This window comes from Dromiciops gliroides, chromosome 2, assembly GCF_019393635.1.
Source record: "Dromiciops gliroides isolate mDroGli1 chromosome 2, mDroGli1.pri, whole genome shotgun sequence".
NCBI classification, from domain to species: Eukaryota; Metazoa; Chordata; class Mammalia; order Microbiotheria; family Microbiotheriidae; genus Dromiciops; species Dromiciops gliroides.
The window spans coordinates 292,799,194-292,821,911 of record NC_057862.1 but is presented as its reverse complement, the minus strand read 5'-3'; the positions used below and the strand labels follow the sequence as shown (position 1 = coordinate 292,821,911).

Genomic DNA, 22,718 nt, shown 5'->3' with positions numbered 1-22,718 from the left:
TTTCCTAATTGTTCCTTTTCTGTGAACAAAAAAAAAATAGTCAAGCAAAACCAACTGACACAGTAAAATGTTTCTGATAGTACATAGGATATTCTGCAACTGTATTCCCTTTTCTTCCTCCCTTCCCTGAAAGAAGGTAAGTGATAGCTCATCTCTTTTGAGGGTATAAGGTTATTACAACTACTTAACATTCAGCTTCATTATTTTAGTTTTCTTTTTATTTGCATTGTTGTAGTCATTGCATATTGTTCTCCTGGTTCTGTTTTTTACTTTGCATCATTTCATAGAAGTTTTCCTATTTCTCTGAATTACTCGTGTTCATTCTTTTCTTTTGATACAGTTGTACTCTACTACATTTGTATACCACAAATTATTTAGCCAGATAAATATCATATCTTTTTTTAAAATAAAGTATTTTATTTATTTTTTTTCCATTACATGTAAAGATAGTTCTCAACTTTTGTTTATACAGGCTTTCCAATTTCAGATTTTTCTCCCTCCCCCCCTCCCCTAGACAGCAGGTAATCTGATATAGGTTTTATATATATCTCATCTTAATTAGTTAAGTAATTTAGACATGTTATTAGTCTATTAGACATGAAAGTTTCATAAATGCTTAAGAAATGAATGAAAAATGAAAAACTATTGGATATAAATAGAATGAAGTATGGAATAGTAAGTAGCACAAGGGTAGAAAATAGAGGAATCACAGCTACTCACATTTTTATAACACTTCAGATTTTGCAAAGCAATTTTCTGTATTTTTTTTCCAATTTATCTTCACATTGACCCTATGATGTAGGAAGAGCAGAGATGTTAATCTCCATTTTATGGATGAGAAAACAGCCTTAGAATGGTTTGTGACTTTCTCAGGATTACACAGCTATTAGGTGTCAGAACCTGTTAGCCAAAGGAAACATTATCCTGGCCTTTTAAAAATCATGGTTAAGTAAGGGAAATGGAGAATGTTTGCAAATTCACATAGCTAAAATGCAAAGCAGAATGAAATGAGTCATTGAAAAGGTACAGTGCGGTATGGGCGTTCAAAGGAGGGAGAAGTCAGTTCCCACAGGGGTTTTTCAAACTTCACCTTACCTTATATAGAATTCTGTTCAAGGCCCACTGGGGGACACTCCTGAGCTTATTTTAAGATTCTGTAAGAAGCAAGTAGAAGACTTAGTATTTGAACTCAAGTCCTCTGACTCCAGGTTCTCTTTCCACTACTGTTATTCTCAGGATACCCCTTTATGTTTATTATTTTTTTTCTTTTTTGCTGAGGCAGTTGGGGTTAAGTGACTTGCCCAGGGTCACACAGCTAGTAAGTGTTAAGTGTCTGAGGCCGGATTTGAACTCAGGTACTCCTGACTCCAGGGCCGGTGCTCTATCCACTGCGCCATCTAGCTGCCCCTTACCCCTTTATTTTTGAAGAAGTTCCAGTGTGTTCACTCATTTTTTTCCACTATACAGTACAGGAAAATGGGCCTTTTGGTTTGCTTTTGGTCAGGACCAGATGTTCCCCAGTCTTTTCTCTCCATGTTCTTGGCACTGCTCCCTTATTGGCCTTTGCCAGCCTCAAACAAGGAGGCTAAGGCCCTTGTGGCAAGAGAATAATCATGTGGAAAGTTGTGCCAGCCTCAGCTTGGTGGAGAATTGAACCCACTTCATAGTTCCTCTCTACCCCCCACCCCCACCCCATCCCAATACACACATAGAAGCTGCTTCATTCCTTGATACTAAAGCAGATGCCTCATCTCTGGAGCCTGGCATAATTCTTGATAATCAGAGCAAATGGGGAAATTGCTGTGGAAGGGAAGCCTTACTTCTTTGGAATACTATTTATCTTTATACTCTTAAGTACCTTAGGACTTTAATATGATCCTTTAATATGTTATTTTGGTTCTGCAGCTGATTTATTTTTTAGGCAGGCTTTTTCAGTAAATCTGTCTTCATTCATTTCAATGAAACTTTGCTGATATCTGCTATTTTCAAGTGTTGTACAAGGAGTTATGGGAAAAAAAAGAAAACAATACCTGCCCTCAAGGAGTCCGTAGTCTGATTGAGTATATCACTCACACCTTTGAAACAAGAGAAAAGAAGGCAGTATATAATTAATTGTGTGCTAAAATAGGTAGTTCAGGCAGTGTCGTAAGAGGCCAGGGAAGCAAGAGGGCCTTCAGCCCGTAATTGACCCCACAGCATTCTCAGTATAGTGATATATTCTTCTTTAGCAGCCTCTATTAAGCTTAATATATGTCAAAATCATTACAGTTTATCAGAAGACTAATGTTATAGTTCTTTCTGTAATCATCATCATCATATCTTACATTAATGTAGCTCCCTTTATAAAGTTTTTTTGTTCCAGGACAGTCTCAAGAGATATAGGTAGTACAAGTAGGTTTTTGTTTGTTTTTGTTTTTTAGTATAAGGAATATTATCCCTATCATACAGGTGAAGACACTGATACTCAGAGAGATAAAGTGACATGATAAGTAACTGAGTCAGTATTTGAGCAAAGGTTTTATAGCTCCAGGCTTATTATTTATAGTATAGCAGAGACTTTATCATTATAGGTAAAAACATTTTTAAAAAATTTTTTATAACACAGACATTTCTTAATATACTCTTCCCCTTTTTTTCTTGCACAATAGAACCATCCCTTATAACAAGCGAAGACCAGTTAAAACCAAATTACATAGCACTGGGTTTTGATGATATACTTCCTCCCTGTACCTCCTCTAGCCCTCAAGACGTGGGACATATTTCATTATTTCTCTGCTGTCTGGAGCCAGTTTTGGCTTACTGCATTTAATTTTGAGTTCAAGCTGTTGTTTAATGTTATTTTCACTTATGTATTTAGTCATTGTTCTCTTGGTTCTGCTTTCTTCACTCTACATCAGTTCATATAGATCTCATATTTTTCCAAATTTTTTATATTTCCTGTGGTGTAATAATTGTTGTAGTTTTATGTGGGAAAAAAATCATTATGGTTACCAGTACCTTATAAACTCCTTGAAGAGAAAAATAGAATGTTTGATCTAAAAGGCATTGTGGTATAGTGGAAGGAATGCTGGGCTTGGTAGGAGGAAATGGGGATTAAACTCCGCACTTAATAGATGTGTAATCCTGGGCAAAACTTTTTACTTCACAAAGTCTTTATTTCCTTATCGGCAAAATTGAGATAATAAAACTTGAACTCCACTTAACTCACATGGTTGTTGTATGGAAAATGCTTTGTAATCTTTAAAGTATAAACATTAAAGTATGACCTTGTTATTATTAACTTGAGCAATTTTGCAGAAAACTAAAAAAACAATAAGTGCTAAATTCTAATAAAGTAGGTCACACCAAATTTTTCTAGTTTTTGGTAATAACACCAGCAAATATTTTTTAGGACAGCATAGTAAAGAATTCCTGAACTCAGAGTCAGTTGATCTGGGTTCAAGTGCTTACTGCTTTGCTTACCACTTAAGTGTCCCTGAGCGAATCTCTTCACCTCTCTGAGCCTCTTTCCTCATGTATAAAATTGAGGTAACAATCAAAAGGATAACATAGCTACAAAATACCTACAAAAATAAGAATATGTATGTCTACAAAGCACCAAATTAACATGAATTATTATATATGAGAAACTGAAATTTGATCTCATCAAAATGAAAAGGGCAGATTTTATTTTGCTTTGGGAAAAATGCTTATTTTTGGGGGGGAATTAAAACTACACAAACTTTTGATTTAATGAAATTTGATCAATTGAGTTAATAGAAGTTACTGTCTGAGCATGTAATATTTTCTGCTCTCTTGGATATATTAAGTGTTCCTGCTTTGAAAATGCAAAATAAAATGCACGTTATTATTTACACATTATGTAAATAATAGCGAGCAGTGATATGCAATTCTGTATTTGATTGCACTGAAGCATGTTAAGGTCAAATCACTTTAACAGCTGGGACATCATGTCCCAGGATCATGTCTATTAGACACTCTGTGATGTTACAGGGGGTCTTAACTTCTATAATCATGTTAGCTAAATGTCAAAGAAGGAACATAATTATGACCTTTGGGTGCTCCTCCCCTACTCCCCAAAATAACATAGTATTCAAAAAGTTATAAAGACTTTACTATAGCCACATTTTAGCATTACTAATTATAGCTTTGTTTCATGGATTGCCATGGCCAAAATAATTACCTAGTGGCCAACCTGCTGGTAAGGAACTTCATTCAGCAAGGTTTGTCTATGAAAAGCAGACACGGTCTGTTGCCAGGCCAACATTCTAAGCCTTTCAAGTAAGGCACAGCCTGCTAGCACTTGCACTCCACTGGCATTGCCTTTGAGAACCCAGGGTCCCTTCCCCTTAGTATGAGGCATTAGAGTAGGATTTTATGAAATAAAGATACATGGTATTTGAAGGGCAATGAAAACACTCGTAGTCTGAATAAATGTCCATGACACATGATTAACAATGAAATTTATAAGAGAAGCAGCAGAAGAGGATAGCATCAAAGGGGACATATGACTAGAAAAGAAGGTGGGATGGTCATGCAGTGATAATGAGGGTTAACTGATAGTACTACGCTGCATTGCTACCCATGGAATGGCAAGAGACACGGGGGAAGCTCCTGGTATGTTGTATTCATCCCCTGTGGGAGATTTACAGGAAGTCATCGACACAAGTCACTCAGTATGAGAAGGCTATGGCTAAGATTGTGATCTGAACCTTGAGAGGGAATCTACATCCCTGGAATCATACATCTATTAAAATATCATTAATAGTTTCCTCTGTGACTGACAAAATGGAGGACCAAACATTTTCTTCAGTTCTAATGACCTTCCAAAACTCTCCAAAATAAGAATTATTCATAAGAGGTAAAGTAATTGTAGCTGTCTCCATGGACTAACACACTAAGAATCCTAAGAGGAAACACCTGATGAATTAACAGTAGAAAGGGCTAATTCCTAAGACCTAATGTGCTTACTCAGTGCACTTTCTTCCACAAGCCCTCATGCTCTGGCAAGACAGGATCTATGAAATTATGCTCTGAGGTGCACTCGGCAGTTCCCTTGCTGCTGCTGTAGCAGTCTGCCAACACACCCTCCTCCCCGCCCTGCCCCAATCCTCACTTTACCATTCTGTTGTAATAAGCAACAGCACTCTCAACTTTCCCCCAAAGGTTCTCCCCAGGAGGTGAAGATATAGCAAAGTGGAAGGTTACTCTGCCTGAGGTAGCATTATGTTGCACCACAGCATTACTTAGCCATAGAACTAAAGAACAGAAGAAGTTAGGGCAGGATGCTAGCATGTATTTGAGGCTCTCCCACACCTGAAGAAAAGGGGACTGGTATCCAGCTGAAGCCAGTTCTTTCACCTCAGAAGTCACTTGGGGAAGATACTGAAGCCAGTGAAAAATTAAAGACTGAAACAGCTTTAAGATGTAGCTCTTGGGTGATCCGCCACCAAAAGAGGATTCAGAAAGCAACTAGAAAATATCAAGAAAAAAGACTGAAATTTACCAAAGATAGAAAGAAAACTCAGTTATAAAAAACCTTAAGCACAAGCAGATAAATCATCAAGGAAGATATTACGAACATAGGGAAACATGGGCCTCTGGGACATCTAATGAACCCAAACATCTCAGAATAAATGTTATAAGACAAAGGAAAATGAATCCACACTTGATGAAGCAAAGGAACTGGTGCATTACCAAGAGAACATGGAACCACACACAGCAGGATATTCCTGAATGTTTCAAGAGAGAAATAAGAATTGCGAATGTAGAATTTATGTCCTTCACAAAAGAAATAATTTGAAGAATAGAAAAACCTGAATCCACATGGCAAGCCTCTCCAAAGAATGGAAAGAGAGATGATATGTTAAAAGAAAAGAAAAAATAATACTGAACACATAATTTCTATACAAACAGAAAGAACATTTTTATCTTAAAGTTAGAATTTTTAAAATAACTAATATGGAAATGTTTTACATAATTGCACATATATAACATATATATGATTGCTTACCATCTCAGGAAGTGGGGAAGAGAGGAAGGGATGGAATTTAGAACTCAAAAGTATAAATAAAAGTGTTTTTTCAAAATAGATTTTTTTTAAAAAAAGGAATGTTTAGAAACAACTTAAGCATCACAGGTCTTCCAGGAAAACACCTGAAAAGCATAATGTAAGAAATAGTACAAGAAGACAGCCTAAAATGTGTAAAGAAAGAAAACCAGGTGTCAAAAGAATCCACAGATTGCCTACTGGAAAACAAAAAGCTCAATGTTGCATACTTCAAGTCATAGTGGTTAAGTTAACAATTTGAATGACATACAATTCTGCAAGTAACCAGGAGCAAGACCTTGAGGTATAAAGACAGAGAGTTTTGAACAACACAAGACTATTCTGTACCTGCTAGAAACTGAAGAAAGGAATAGAATGATGTGTTCTGAAAAGCAAAGGCCCTTAATAGCTTCCTCCATTAAAATCTTCAAGTGCTTCATTTTGGTGCCAAGGTAACTGAATTTTTAAAAGATATGAAAGTGGAATGTAAATCCCAAAAGATATGCCGCTGTCTCAGCTGCTTGATGAATCAGTTTAACTCTACAATATCCTCTATATTCAAATCCTTTGCCCCACTTATTACCAATAATTCCTTGCCAAACTTCCAACTTGGAATTCCTCCCACCATCTGTTTCTGTCTTTTCTCCTATTCACAAGCTGCTGAATGAAGCTAAAGAAAATCGTGCTAACTTGATCCACTATAAATTTATGTTACATAATCAACTGAGCCCTCACTGCAATAGGACAGTCTTTTGAAATCTCCCTAATCAGCTCACTATATAACTCACAACATGAGTTTTTCCAAACCTTTTCATCTCTTCTCATACTTCCCATGGCACCCCGTTCTGAAAACCATGCCTAATACTGCATTGAAAAAAGTGAGATCATTCTTCAAGAGCTCCTCTTCTTCCCTCCTCTGCATCTCATATAATTTAGATGTTGTCTTCTGCTATTTATGCTTTTACAGTGCTTTGTACATGGTAAATGCTTAATAAATGCTTTTTCCATTCATTCATTCATTCATCTCCTCCTTCATCCTTGTCCCACATAATGATGTAGCTCTGCCCCTTGCCAACACAAGCACTTGATCCCATTCCATCCCATCCTTTTTCTCCAGCAGATTTGCCCCTCTGTCACCTCCATTCTCTCACTAACCGTCGGTGTCTCTAGACACCGGCTGGCTGCCGTTTTCAATCAGTTCCTCCACTTCCTTTCCCTTTACTCTCTTCTAACCCCTTTGAAGTCTGACTTCCAGCCTTTAAAGTTACCACTGGTTTCTTTTTTCTTTTTTTTTTTAAGCAATGATTTCTTAATTGCCTTTTTTCAGTTCATATCCTTCTTGACTTTGGCACTATCACTTACCCTCTTCTACTTGATATTCATGTTGGAAGAGATCTCCACTCTAGATTTTCATGGCACTATTCTTTCCTGCTTCTCCTCCTAACTGGGACCATTCCTTCTGAGTCTTCTGAGCTGGGTCCCTATCAATGGCATGCCCACTAATAGTGGATGGGCATCCTACAAGGCTTTGACCTGGATCCTCTTTTCTTTTTTCCTTTATACTTCTTCGCTTAGTGATATTTTCAGGTTCCATGGATTCCATTAGCAGATGATTCTTAGATTTATTTATCATATCCTAATATCACCTCTTTCCTGACCTCAAGACTCATATTTCCAACTACTTATTGGATATCTTAAACTGGGTATTCCATAAACACCTGAAACTCAACATGTTCAGAGGAGAACTTATTATCTTTCTCCCTAACCTCTCCCCTCTTCCAAATTTTCCTCTTATTGTTCAGGGCACCACCATGCTGCCAGTCACAACCTAGGTGTTATCTTTGACACCTCACTCCTCCCCACCTCCCACCCCCATTATCCAGTCTCTTGCCAAGCCTTTTTTGCTTTTTGGTTTTTGGGGTTTTTTTGGTAGAACTTTTTTAATTTTTTAAAGTATATTTTATTTCATTAAGCATTTCCCAATTACATGTAAAATTTTTAATGTTCATTTTTTACATTTTGAGTTTCAAATTCTCTCTCTCCTGTCCCACCCCTTCCCCATTTTAGGTCACTTTCTTAACTGGATTTCACTGTTTCATAATCAGGGTGAAGAACTGATTATATTATAGTTACTATACCACAAGATTAAGGACCTCCCTGGAAATCATAAGAAGGGAGATATCTGGACTGTGCTTATTTGTGGTCGTTTTTTTTAATCATGACAACAGTCATGTTCATTAAGCATCTGTGCTACCTGAAATAGGATATGACCACCACCATTGAACTGAAGTGCAGGCTGGAGAGCTACCTGAACAGTAACATCACCCTTTGCCAGGACCTCTTTATATTTCTCTTCTGTAGCATTCAAGTTATTCACATAAGTGGCATGATGTTTGCTATAAAGAATTAATTGTTATTTGAGGTTTTTATGACCCCATCTTTTGGCTAGAATTTGGAAGAAAAACCTTGGTGTGCACTGGCCTGGCACTGCACAAACCGCACAGTGCTCCACCCACTGGTTGTAGCCGTTGCCATGGTGCTGGCATCTCACGTCATCACCGACACCTACATGGGCCTGGCAAAATTATAATGATTGGAAGCCTACTGAGGGCAGTCATGTGACTGTCACAGCAGCCAGCCAATTGGCTGGGGGCTGTGTGGGGTGTGCTGGGAAGAAGGGAGTTTTTCTGGCATTCTAGCTGGAAGCTGGAAGGTGACAGGAGCGCTGCTGTGTATTCTCAGTTGATTCCTGGGCGGTGGTGGTTTTCAGGTTGTATAATTTCCCTTTCCCCGTTTTATTTCCTTTCCCTTGATCCTACTGATCCTGTTTGTGTGGTTTTTTTTTTTTTTTTAAGTTCATTCTTGTTAAAATAAATCCTGGGGCAGCTAGGTGGCGCAGTAGATAGAGCACCAGCCCTGGAGTCAGGAGGACCTGAGTTCAAATCTGGCCTCAGACACTTAACACTTACCAGCTATGTGACCCTGGGCAAGTCACTTAACCCCAATTGCCTCACTAAAAAAAAAAAAAAAAAATCCTGCTCTGTTTTGAGGGAAGCTGCCAGTCTCCTTCCTTGCCCCAATATTGCAGCGAGCCACTTAGCTAACACTCCCAGATTAAAAATTGGTCCCCACATTGCTATGGTGCAACAGCATGATCTGTGCATTAATGTGAGGCTCCAATGCACCATAATCATAAGGCAAGTCAGGGAGGCTGTGCTTTTGCCTGGAGCCCAAACATCCTAAAGCTGGTACTAACTTACTGGTTCTCCTGCACATCATGGTCGCCATGGCCGTCGTAGTGGCAGCCAGTTCAGGCCCCACTGCCAATTCACCCAAGCACAAAACACCAACTAGAGCAAAGGAGCCAGGAGGTTTGGAGATCACAACACCAAGGACGGTGACTTCCTCCCCTCCCTTTTGTTTTTACATTGGTATCATCTCTTATATATATTTCTTTCTCTTCTTTGACATAGCTGCCACCCTGTTGCGGGCCCTCAGCACTTCCTAGACTATTGCAATATCCTTCTGGTTGGTTTCTCTGTCTCGAGTCTCTTCCCACTCCACTTCATCTTCTACTTAGCTGACAAAGACCTAAAGCACGGGTCTAACCATGTCACTCTTCTCTTCATAAACCCCAGTGGTTCTCTATATTCCCTCCAAGATAAAGTATAAAATCATCTGTTTAGCTTTTAAAGCCCTTCATAGTTGGTCCCTTATTTAGCCTTCTAGTCTTCTTACACTTGACCCTCTCTACACAGTCTGTGATCCAGCAACACTGACCTTTTGGCCATTCCTTGAATATGACATTTCATCACCTCCCATCTTTGTCCTTTTTCTCTGGCTGTTTCCCAGGCCTGGAATAGTCTCTTTCCTTGATTCTCCTTTCATATCTCATTTAATATACTCCTTTCTTCCAGGGGATCTATTGGTCCCCCTGAGTACCAGTGTCCTCTGAGATTGCTTCCAGTTTATCTAGTTTTATCTTGTTTATATATGGCTGTTTGTATAGTGTCTCCCCCATTAGAATGTGAGCCCCTTGAAGAAAGGGGATATTTTTGCCTCTCTTTTTCTGCCTGGTATAATAGAAGTCACACATGCAGACCCACCAGCTTGCTTAGATGGCGTCTTTCCATGTAAAACATTAGAGTGCTCCTTTTTAGAGAATTGTGATGTCATGTAAGGAAAGTGCCTGGGCTCAGCTGGCACATTGACTTTACTTATTCTGACCAAGCTGGAAGACATGGCAAGGTACTGTTATTGCTATAACCTGTTGTTATAGTACAAACCTACCCAAATTAATAGAGCCTCATCTCAGAAGGTTAGATGCAAGAAGATAAATTGTTTGTGCCAACTACAACTTAATTTTTTGGTAATTAGATTGGGGGGGGGGCAATGAGGGTTAAGTGACTTTCCCAGGGTCACACAGCTAGTGTCTGAGGTCAGCTTTTGAACTCAGGTCCTCCTAAATCCAGGGCCAGTGCTTTATCCACTGCGCCACCTAGCTGCCCTGGTCATTATTATTATTATTTTTTTTTTTGCAGGGCAGTTGGGGTTAAGTGACTTGCCCAGGGTCACACAGCCAGTAAGAGATAAGTGTCTGAGGCCGGATTTGAACTCAGGTCCTCTGAATCCAGGGCTGGTGCTCTATCCACTGCACCACCTAGCTGCCCCCGCCCCAGTCATTAAATTTTAAAGAAGTTATGATCCACGTTAATGAAAGGAATCCCAATATAATTTAGTTTTCATAATACCCCTACACAATACTAGTAAATATATTTCTGTTTCTTTTACACATAAGATACTTAAGATTTAGAGAGTAGAAATGAGCGGGCAGGTAGGTGGCACAGTGGATAAAACACTGGCCCTTGATTCAGGAGGACCTGAGTTCAAATTTGAACCCCAGACACTTGACACTTACACTACTCATTGCCCCACCAAAAAGAAAAAAAAGAGAGAGTAGAAATGACCTACCCTAAGTTACTCAAGTAATAAATATGTATTTATTAGTAGTAGAAGTGAGGTCTTCTGATACCAAATTCAGCATGCTTTCTACTGGTAGAGAGTACTACAACTACTTAGAGAAATCTACAACTAAGTAAAAGTGTGTCTGTGTTTAAACATCATTGATACTTATTGAGACAGCTAGGTGGCTCAGTGGATAGAGCACTGGCCTGGAGTCAGGAAGATCCAAGTTAAAATCTGGCCTCAGATACTTAATAGCTGTGTGACTATGGGCAAGTCACTTAACCTCTATTTGCCTTAATCCATTGGAGAAATAAATGGCAAAACCATTCCAGTATCTTTGCCAAGAAAAACCCACAGACTATACTGGTGTGCTATGGTCCACAAGGTCACAAAGAATCAGACATGACTGAACAACAAGTAATTATTGAACCCATAAAAACCAAACAAACATAGGATATTCCATGCATTCATCATAGTACTAATTTGTAAGCAACGCTTAAATCTTCTCACCATTCTTTAGAGCAGTGATGACAAACTCAAAGAGAAAGGGGATATTGAATTATACCTAAGGATCCTTGTCAGCCCCATTGACTTAGAAAACCACAATTTAAAATTATCTGTGTTTTGTCGTACTTTCATTTATTTTGTTAAATATTTCCCAAGTACGTTTGAATATGATTCCAGCTACACTTTGACAGCATGTTTGATATCTCTGTTCTAAAGCATAGCATGTTTAATCCTCGGGGAAAATGAAGGTTATACCATGTTTACTTCTCATTGCAAATAAATATGAATTACAGTGAGCATCGTGGTGTTTAGCAAACTCTCAATCTATCAGTAAACATTTATTAAACACCTACTTTGTGCCAAGCATTGTGCTAAGTGTTGAGGATAGAAAAAGGGCAAAAGACAGCCCTTGCCCTCAAGAATCTCACCATCTAATGGAAGAGACAACATGCAAACAAATATATATATTTTTAAAAGCTATGTTCAGAATAAGTAGGAAATAATTAACAAAGGGAAGAGACTGGAATTAAGAGAGATTAGGGAAGGTGTCCTGTAGAAGGTGGAATTTCAGTAAGGAAGGCAGGGCAATCAGTAGTCACAGGAGAGGAGAGAGTATGCCAGTATGAGGGATAGCCAGAGAGAATGCATCATGGAACAGCCAGGAGATCAGTGTCACTGGACAAAGAGTATGTGTCAGGCAATAAGGTGTAAGAAAATTGGAAAGGTAGGATGAAGGTAGACTAGGTGATGAAGGGCTTTGAATGCCAAACAGAGCATTTTGTATTTGATTCTGGAGGCACTAGGGAACCACTGAAGTTTGTTGACTATGGGAGGAGGGGGGAATTTGGCATAGTTGGACCTGCACTTCAGGAATGTCACTTAAGTGCCTAAATAGAGAATCAGTTGGAGAGGGAAGAGATTTGAGAAAGACAGACCCAGGCTTATTGTACTAGTCCATGCATGAGGTGATGAGAGTCAACACCAGAGTGGTGGCAGTGTCAGTAGCCTATTGGAGAGATATGGCAAAGGTGGTGTTGGCAACAGCTTGGATATGGGGGCGGGGGAGAAAGGTAGTAAGTGGTCAAGGATGACTCCTGGGTTTCAAGCCTGAAATACTGGGAGAGTGTTATTGTCCTCTACAGTAATAGGGAAAGTCGAAGAGAGGGCAGGATTAGAGGGAAAGATAGACTTCTGTTTTAGAAATGTTAAGTATAAGTATCTACTGGACGTCCAGTTTAGGCTATCTGAAAGGTATTTGGAGTTCAAATCTGGTGTTCATCAGAGAGTTTGGAGCAGGATAGGTGGATCTGAGAATCAGCCTCAAGATAGTAATTAAATCAGTGAAAGCTGATGAGATCACCAAGTAAAGAGGACAACAGGATCCTGAGGGTAAGTTATGGTTAGAGGATGTAATTTGCCTAAGGATCCAGACAAGGAGACAGAGGAGTGGTCAGATATGTAGGACAAGAACTAGGAGAGAATGCTATCTTGAAAACCTAAAGAGGAGAACATTGATGAGAGTGTGATCAAGTGCCAAAAGCTGCAGAGAGGTCAAAGTGAATGAGGATAGAGAAAAAATCATGGGTTTTGGCAACAGAGTAGTGACCTTGGACATGGCAGTTGCAGGTTGGAAGCCAGATGGAGTGAAGTTGAGAAGAGAATGAGAGGAGAAAACGTGAAGGTGCTATTATAGATGACCTACACAGAGCAGAAGAGATAGAAGACGACAGTAGTTAGCAGGGATGGAAGGATCAAATAAGGATTTTTTTTTCAGGATAGGGAGATAGGGACATGTTTATAGGCAGTAGGGAATGAGCCAGTAGACAGTGAGAGATCAGCAAAAGAGTGGAGATGACAGAGGTTGCAGTCTGTTAGGGGAGATGGGATGGAATGCGATTACTTGAACAAGTGGAGGAGTTAGCCTTCGGAAGGAGTAAGGCCACTTCATCATGTATAACAGGAGTGAAGGAGGAGATAATGGCAGAATGCATCTGAGTGACAGGAGATGAGAAGAGGGTGCTCATGATGATGGCCTCAGTGTTTTCAGTAAAATGTGAAGCAGGATTCTCAGCTGAGAGAGTGAGGGAAGGGGCAGCCATGAGAGGCTTGAGGAGGAATAAAAAGGCTTGGAAGATTCACTGCGGAAAGCGAATAATGAATTGATAATGGAGGCAAAATGGGATTGCCTAGCAGCAGGGAGGGCAGGGTTGAGGTTGTGTAAGAAATTTGTGGTAGACCTAGTCAGAATGATTGCATGATTTTCCCCATCTTTGTTCAGCAGAACACATGTAGGAGCAAAGATATTGGATGGTGGAAGTGATCCAAGGCTGAGGTTTGGCTAGGCATAATCGATGATATAAGGGGATTAGGGATTCAAGAAAGGAGGAATTGGTAGAGGTGAATTGGTTCACCAAGGGGTCAAGATGGGGAAAAGAAAATGGTTAGAATAGGGGAGATGGCCTGGGAGAGAATTGAGGGGTCATGGGATTGGAAGTCAAATTGAGGACAAAGAGCAGAGTTTTGTAAGGGAAGGCAGAGGGGGAAATGAAAAGCCAATAGGTTGTGGTCAGATAAGGGGATTTCACATTTGTGGCTAATAGCAAGATGAATAGTGTGACCATCTTTGTGTGTAGCTCAGGCGGCGTGGAATAGCTCATGGGAAGTTAGGGTGTTTGGACAGTCAACCCATATATTGAAATCCCCTTGTATGAGGGCAGGAGTTGGGGGGGAGAGAAAAATTGTCACCCATGTACACAATTTATTGATGAAGGTCAGAGTGACATAAAGTTCTGCAGACAGTAGATACCAGGATTTTGATTGGGTGGTAGATAAAATAACATGAACCTCAAAGGAAGAGAAGTTATTGAATGATAGAGGTAGGGGGAAACCCTGAAAGTGGCCATAGGGAGAAGAGAGTATTCCAAACCACACCCCAATCCTCCTTGACCTGTGAGCCAGGGAGGACAAATTAAGGTAGAAGCAGTACTGGAAAGATTAGCTGGGGGGGGGGGCTGTGTCATCAGAAGGAAGCCAGATTTCAATAAGAGCTGGTAGATAGAAGGAGGGGGAGAGGAAAAGATTTAAGATGAAGGGAAGTTTGGTGCCTGTGCAACAGTCATTGCAGAGGGCACAGTGGAAGGGCTTGGTAGTGTTTGGATGAGACTTTGGTGTGAAAGATTGAATGTGAATGGGGTATTGATAGGGGATGGTGGTGATAAATGGGTTTTGGATGATGATTCCCAGGAGGTCAGAGTCATTGGAATATAAAGGATATGACCAGGTCTGAAAATGTTCGTCATTAAGTAGAGGGAGCCACTTTCCAACAAAGGTTGGAGATTGGGCTGGAAATAAGTGCAGTATGGGATGGTCAGATGGAAGGTCCTGCTTCACAATTCTTCCTTTCAAAGGCTGGAGATTAGGCAGGAAAAAGGTGTGCTTTAATTCATTTATTCAGAGTAATTAACAAACATTAACATTTTTGGTTGATGTTATTTGTTAATATGTTTGGATTTGCATTTCAAAAACTAATAACCTTGGAAGAAAAATTAATTCTTTGTTGAATAAAGCAGTGAAAAATTGCATTTTAAATGGATATCAAGGTATAAAAATTTAAGTCATCTTAACAATTTAATATAATTTAATATATGGAAGTAATGTAACGTGAGCTTACATATATGTAGTAAGTACATAATGATATACTAAATACTTTCCTCACAACAACCTGTGAGGTAAGAAGCACATTTATTAGTGTACCCACTTTATAGATCAGGAAACATCCTTTAAAGCCTAGCTCAAGTTAGTTATTTTTCCTGTGACCTCATGTAGCATTTTTCTTTGTACCTCTTTAATCCATGTATTATGTAATATTATGTAGTAAAAATTATCTTTTGGTGTTTTATCATACCACTACTCTGCAAATACTCTGAATGGATGGATCAAGACCTATCTCAGTTTTCTGTCTTCCCCAGGGTCTATTGTTCTTTGCATACTGTAGGTACTTTAAAATGAAGAACAGTTGAGTCTAGCTTCTGGGTTGAAGCCCAAAAAGTGAAGTGACCATAGGTCACTAGCAAATATCTGGAAGACTGTTACAGACATCAGTTTGCAAAAATTTAGGCAAGGTTCTGTCCATCTGCTCTTTATGTATCTTGTATTGACCTGGTTATTTATATGTTGTGTCTCTCATAGGAATGTGTACTCCTTCAGGCATTGGATTATTTTTTCTTTCTTTCTTTGCATCTCTTACTGCTTAGCACAGTGCCTAGCTTAATAAGCACTTAAATGTTTGATAACTGACTGAAAGAGACCATTATAACTCTCAAATTGTATATAGTTAGAATGGTCATTGGATTCCTAGTCAGAGGAACTGGTTTCATATTCCTTCTCTGTTGCTTATTATTATCTGTTTAATCTTGACCAAGTGACTGCCCCTCTCTGGACCTCAGTTTCTCCTTTGAGCAGTCAGGGGGATGGACTAGATAAATTTTTCCACTTTTAAATATCTCCCACTTTTAAATACTAAAACCTAAGTAATAAAGTAATAACTTGAAAGCAGGTCTTTTGACTCCCAATTCAAAACCATCCTGTTCTTCAGACATGACTTAAATCCTTTGTACTGTTTTTAACCGAGAATAGAATTTTTTTAAATTAATTTTTGAAGTACTGAGTCATTTCTATTTCATTGTCCTCTTAAGGCTAAATGGATATTAATGTGTCTGTATTATTGGTTCATGTTTACCTTCAGATGCTCATCTGTGTATTTCTTAGTAAACATTTTGTTTTGTTGGTAACTCTGGATTGCTCATTGCATACTAACATGTATTTTTAGTCTATGACACAAGCATTCTGTTAGTATGACCAGCTGCCTAATGTAGTTCAGATTAGAACAGTTTCAAGAGAAGGCACTGAGTTATAGGACAAAGAATTTTAATTCAGTGGATCAAAGTTTTAACAGTTCAGTTATTTCACACCTGTATTATCTTTTACAACATATATACCAACATATATCACAGTGAAGAGAGGCTGACTGGCTGCTTTCTGAATTCTCCTACTCTATTTTGGGAAGAGAAGGGAGGGTAGCATTGCACAACATTGTGACAGAGTTGGGTAACACCCAAAGTAGAATCCTAGTGCTTTCTATTTTTCTTGGTAACCCCTGCCAAAAAAGTGGTATTAACTATTAATGGTGCTAAACTCATTGGAGCAGTTGTTTGGAGATTTACAGCAATTTAAATTGGACAAACGTTTGGTCCATTTGAAATCTAAAATGGTTAGAAGCTATATTTGTACCTTCATATATTCTACTCTGATAAATTGTAATAACATTTCCTCCCAATTAATGCCTTTTTCTACTAAAATGGGTTTGATCAACATGGTGAAATATAAGTAAAAATCAAGTAGTAGCAGTTGTCTTTACTGTCTAGGAGCAAAATAATCTGCTTAGGAAGGGAATGAATTCCATACATATGGAGAGCTTCAGAGTCTGAATGTTGACTTGTCAGGGATGTTGTAGAGGTGCTTTTGTAAGAGACCTTAAATGACTTTTGAAGTCTCTTAGATGGAAGATGCTAAAAATCAAAATGGAAAAGGTTCTTAGGTGAGTATAGGTAATTAAACTTGAGTCCACTCTGGAATTAGCTAAAGTCATTATAGGTTAGTTACATTATGAAAATTTTAGTATCCGGAACAAAAGAATTGATATTCTTGTTGTACTTTGCCCTGGTCAGATTACATCTGGAATATTGTGTTCAGTACTGTGTGCTAGGTTTCAGGAAGGACATTGTTAAATAAGGGAACATGCAAGAGAGAATGCTTAGAATTATAAGAGAACCTGAGCCTGGAACATAAAAAAGACTTGCTCTAGGAGGTGGGGCATGTTATGGGAAAGAGGGATTGTTTGTTCTTCTTGTCCACAGAATAAAGAAACAAAATCTGGTCAAGTTCAAGTAGAAGGTAGGAGAAAATTCTAGGAAAAGAAACTTTAGGGCAGCTAGGTGATGCAGTGGATAAAGCTTTTAGGATCTTGTATTTGAAAGTCAAATTTTATATTCAGTTCAGGTCTTTTCATCACAAATGCCTGAAAGTCCTCTTTTTCATTGAAGTCCTATTTTTTCCTCTAGAAGATTATACTCAGTTTTACTGGGTATATGATTCTTGGCTGTAGTCCCAGTTCCTTTGCCCTCTGGAATATCATGGAATATCCATGCCTTCCAGTCCTTTAATGTAGATGCTGCTAGATCTTGTTTTAGCCTTATTGGAACTCCACAGTATTTGAATTCCTTTTTTCTAGCTGCTTGCAATATTTTCTCCTTGACCTGGGAGTTCTGGAATTTGGCTATAATATTCCTGAAGGTTTTCCTTTTGGGATCTCTTTCAGGAGGTGATCGGTGGATTCTTTGAATTTCTATTTTAGCTTCTGCTTCTAGAATATCAAAGCAATTTTCCCTGACGATCTCTTGGAGGATGGCGTCTAAACTCTTATTTTGGTCCTGGTTTTCAGGTAGTTCAATGATTTTCAAATTATCTCTCCTGGATTTATTTTCTAGGTCAGCTGTTTTTCCAAGGAGATGTTTCACATTGCCCTCTATTTTTTCATTCAATCGGATTTGCTTTACCATGTCTTGGTTTCTCATAAAGTCACTAGCTTCCATTTGTTCAATCTTAATTCTTAGGCAATTATTTTCATTAGACAGCTTTTTTATCTCCTTTTCCATTTGACTTTTCAAACTGTTGACTTTTTTCTCATGATTCTCCTGCATCACTCTCATTTCTCTTTCCATTCTTTCTTCCCTCTCTCTACATCTTCCTTCTATCTTTCCTACTTTCTCTTCAAAGTCCCTTTTGAGAGCTTCCATGGCCTGAGACCAGTTCATATTTTTCTTGGAAGCTTTGGATGTAGGGGCCCTGAGGTTGTTTTCCTCTTCTGAGGGTGCATCTTGATCTTCCTTGTCGCTGAAGAAACTTTCTATAGTTCCGAACTTTCTTTGCTTGCTCATCTTTTACTTGACTTTTTTTTTTCTTTTTTAAAATTTTTTGTGGGGCAATGAGGGTTAAGTGACTTGCCCAGGTTCACACAGCTAGTAATTTTACTTGACTTTTAACTCCCCACTGGGAGGCCCTGCTTCTAGGCTACACTACTGTCCCCAGCTTCAGAGGGTCCCAGGTGTTTTGGTTTGAGGGAGGGCAGTTTTTTTCTCGCCTGGCCTGTTCTCTGGTCTGAAGATAGCCTCAAGCCAACTTGCTAGTTAACCAGTCAGCAGAGCGCTGTGGTGGTTTTTAGCTTTGATGAGCCTGCGCCTCTCCCCCACCTGGGCCTCTCTTCCCCCCCCCCCCTCAGGATTTCTTCCTGGTTCCCCACTGAGGTGGGACAGCCAAATTCCTCCCTAGGTCCTGCTGACACCCCTGCACTTTCCCCCCCCCTGCCAGCTGTTCAGCCCTCTCACCCAACCACAAGCTCAGTTCCAGAAGACACTGGTGATGTAGCTGATTCAGAGGCTTGGGGGTTAAGTTCCTCTGGTGTGGCATACCTGGGGTCTCTGTCAGTGCTATCGCAAGGTTGGACTTTACTCACAGCCCAACATGGTCCCCTTTAAATCTATCTATGGCTGGAAAATAATCTCAGCACATATTTTTGTGGAGTTTTCTGCTCTAGGGGTTCTTTTATTGCTGTTTTGGGGGTAATTGTATCAGGAGCTCTGTATGTTTAATATCTTTCCTCCACCATCTTGGCTCCCAGTATTTCTCTTATCTACCAGTTTAGTGATCCTGTTAAAAAACCAACAACAAGGAAACAAACAAGGCTAGTCTAGCATGATCTATACTTGATGAAGCAATGCTAGCTCTTTTTTCTTCCTAGATATTAGATCTTTTTGCTAGATTTTTTTTCCTAGGTATCTGTCTCTCTAACGATCCATTCTAGAATTTTACCAGGAGTCAGTCAAGCTGAATGAACAGGTTACCTTATCTTAGTCAGCAAACGCCTGTGGCCCCCATTACTTCCTGAGATCAAATATAGACTCTTTTCTCATTTAAAGCTCATTACAACCTGTCACCATCGTACTTTTTCATCCTTATTTTATATTACTCCCCTCTTTGTGTTAGTCTAGCTGTACTTGCCTCAATGAAGTTCTTCATGTATAATCTATATCTCTGCATCTTCCACCTTACTGTTTTTGCATTGGCTGTTCCCCTGTGTTTAGAATGCTCTCCTCCTCAAAACTATCTCTTAGCATCCCTAGTTTCTTAAAAAGTCAGCTAGAGTGCCATTTCATGCATGAGGCCTTTCTCTGCTCTATTGCCTTTCCCCAAAGGTTACCTTGCATCTGCTTTGTATGTTTTGTATATCCATGTTATTGCCTCCATTAGAATGTAATCATCTTCTAGTTCTGTGACATTGGACAAGTCACTTAACCTTCATTGTCCCACCAAAAAAAAAAAAAGAAAGAAAGAGAGAATGTAATCATTTTGTTTTTGGGGGTTGTTTTTTTTTTTTTTTGGTGGGGCAATTGGGGTTAAGTGACTTGCCCAGGGTCACACAGCTATTAAGTGTTAAGTGTCTGAGGCCGGATTTGAACTCAGGTCCTCCTGAATCCAGGGCCGGTGCTCTATCCACTGTGCCACCTAGCTGTCCCGAATGTAATCATTTTGAAGGAGCCATTTTGCTTTTGTTTTTATCTCCAATGCCTAACATAGTCCTTGGCACATAGTAGGCATTTAATAAATGCTTACTGACTTATGAAATGTTTTGTGTGCTACACTGGGAAGAAGGTCATTACCAATTCAGGAATGATGGAAAGCTTCATCAATGAGGTGGTATTTTCATTGGGAGCTGGAAGTAGTCTAATTTGGAAAGAGCTTAGCTGGAACAGAAAGACATAATGTGAGATAAGACTAGAAAGGTAAACTGGGACTAGATTATACTACCATTAGTATTAGGTGACCCAGAGAAATCACTACCAGTTCCATACCCCAAAGAGATCAAAGAAAGAAGAAAAGGAGCCACAGGTACAAAAATAGTTATGGAAACTTTTTTTTAGTGGCAAAGAACTGCAAACTAAGGGTGTGCCTGTCAATTGGAGAATGGCTGACCAAATTATGGCATCTGAACATGATAGAATCCTATGTGCTGCAATAAATGTTGAAGGGGATTTATTTCAAAGAAAGCTGAAAAGACTTGTATGAACTGATAGAAAGTGAAATGAATAGGATCAGAAGAGTATATAAAATAACATCAATGAAAAGACATAATTTTGAGACATAAGACCAACCATTATCTTTAATAAAATCAACTACCATTTTAAATTTTTTTTTAGTGAGGCAATTGGGGTTAAGTGACTTGCCCAAGGTCACACAGCTAGTAAGTGTTAAGTGTCTGAGGCCGGATTTGAACTTAGGTACTCCTGACTCCAGGGCTGGTGCTCTATCCACTGCGCCACCTAGCTTCCCCTCAACTACCATTTCTATAATTTACTCTTTGACTCACCAGTTTGTTAACTTTAAATTGTTCTCCAATTAATATCTAATCCTTTTCTTTAACAGCCCTTTGTAGTATTTTAATAATATATGTTTTTATGGCATTGTGATCACTAAAAGGTATGTTAAATATTTCTAGCTATAAACATTTCCTGTCACTTTGAACAAGTCATTAGACCTTTTTAATGCTTCAGTTTCTTCATCTGTTAATAAGGGGAAAAAATAGCTGTACTACCTCTATCAGAGAGTTCTTAATTCTTATGATCAAATAAGTCAGTGGACCTAAGAATTGTGTCATCTAGAAAATGTGATGTGCAGGGTGAGCTTAGTAGATTATGTTATGATTAACAATTCTCATTTTTTAGGTTCAACCAAAAGTGAAAACTGTTAGGAAAACTTTTGACTGACTAAGGAATGCTTGAACAAATGTTGGTATCTGAATGCATTGAGATATCACTGTGCCATTAAAAACTATTAGCCAGTTCTACTGCTAGCTCTGGAATACCTGAAAAGGGATTAGAGACACATCTGCCTCACCTCTCTCCATTCTCCTGTGAATGAGGACCTATGTGCTAGTATTTTACAAACCCTACTGCTAAGATTAGATGATCTTTTGTCTTGGGGCTTTGGATGCCATATTTTAGAAAATAAGTACTGCTCTAGAATCTTTTGCCATACTGACCTTCCACTATTCCCAATCTCTGAATCTTCAAACCTAGGTAACATCTACCATTATGTTTTTCTACTTTTGTTCCAGGGCTCCTGAGCTTCACTAGAGAAAATCGATGAACTGATTTGTTCAGATCTTTTTTCTTTTCTTTTTTTTTTTTGTGGGGCAATGAGTCTTAAGTGACTTGCCCAGAGTCACACAGCTAATAAGCGTCAAGTGTCTGAGGCTGGATTTGAACTCAGGTCCTCCTGAATCCAAGGCTGGTGCTTTATCCACTGTGCTACATAGCTGCCCCCCTTGTTCAGATCTTCTGACTTAGAATCATTGGATTTAGAGAATTTAGAAATCATATAGTTCAGCTCCCAAACTATACAGATAAGGACTACCACACACACTTTATCTGGTATCAATGCAGATGTTTATACTTTTGTATACTGTATCTGTCCAAATGGATAAAATCAAAGATAGGAGGTGACTTGCTCAAGATTACATAGCTATAAAAGGTGAAACTGGGACTGAAAACTTGGTTTCTTCGTTCCTAGGCTAGTGCTTTCTACTGTAGTGCTGAGTTTGATCCCTTTTTGTGTTTGGTGTTGAACTCGTTCTTTCCTCCTTTCCCTGAGGTTCTTACCTGCCTATGAATGTTCTGCTTAAGTGTAACTTGGTGAGGTTATAGAATAATCATGGTGATTATTGTTATTGTTCCAATTTCTCTAGTCCTTTAATTCTTACAGACCACTTTTCCCCATACAGCCCTGTAAAAGATTGGTAAGGCAAGTGTTGTCCCTATTTAAAAAACGAAGAAGCAAGTACATTCAGACGCTATAAAATAGAAAATGCAAATATTACTCCATTTTAAATATGAGTGAAAAAAGAGCTCAGATCTGAGGTCTTCTCATTCCAAAACTAGGGCTCTTTCCACTCTGCCATGTTGCTTCCCTTGCTATATGTATTTTTATATCTCATACCCATCAGTTGGTGTTACTATGTCTACAGCAACAAAATGACTCCATAGTATGGCTAGAATTGAAAGAAGAAGCTGTTTCCTTCCTTTGA

General features: G+C 38.9%; 1 protein-coding gene across 1 annotated transcript in view; it reads left to right on the top strand.

Annotated features, from left to right (window-relative positions):
• Positions 1–22,718, top strand: part of TECPR2 (tectonin beta-propeller repeat containing 2) — a 158,528-nt gene that overhangs the window by 101,408 nt on the left and 34,402 nt on the right. The gene's annotated exons all lie outside the window — the stretch shown is intronic.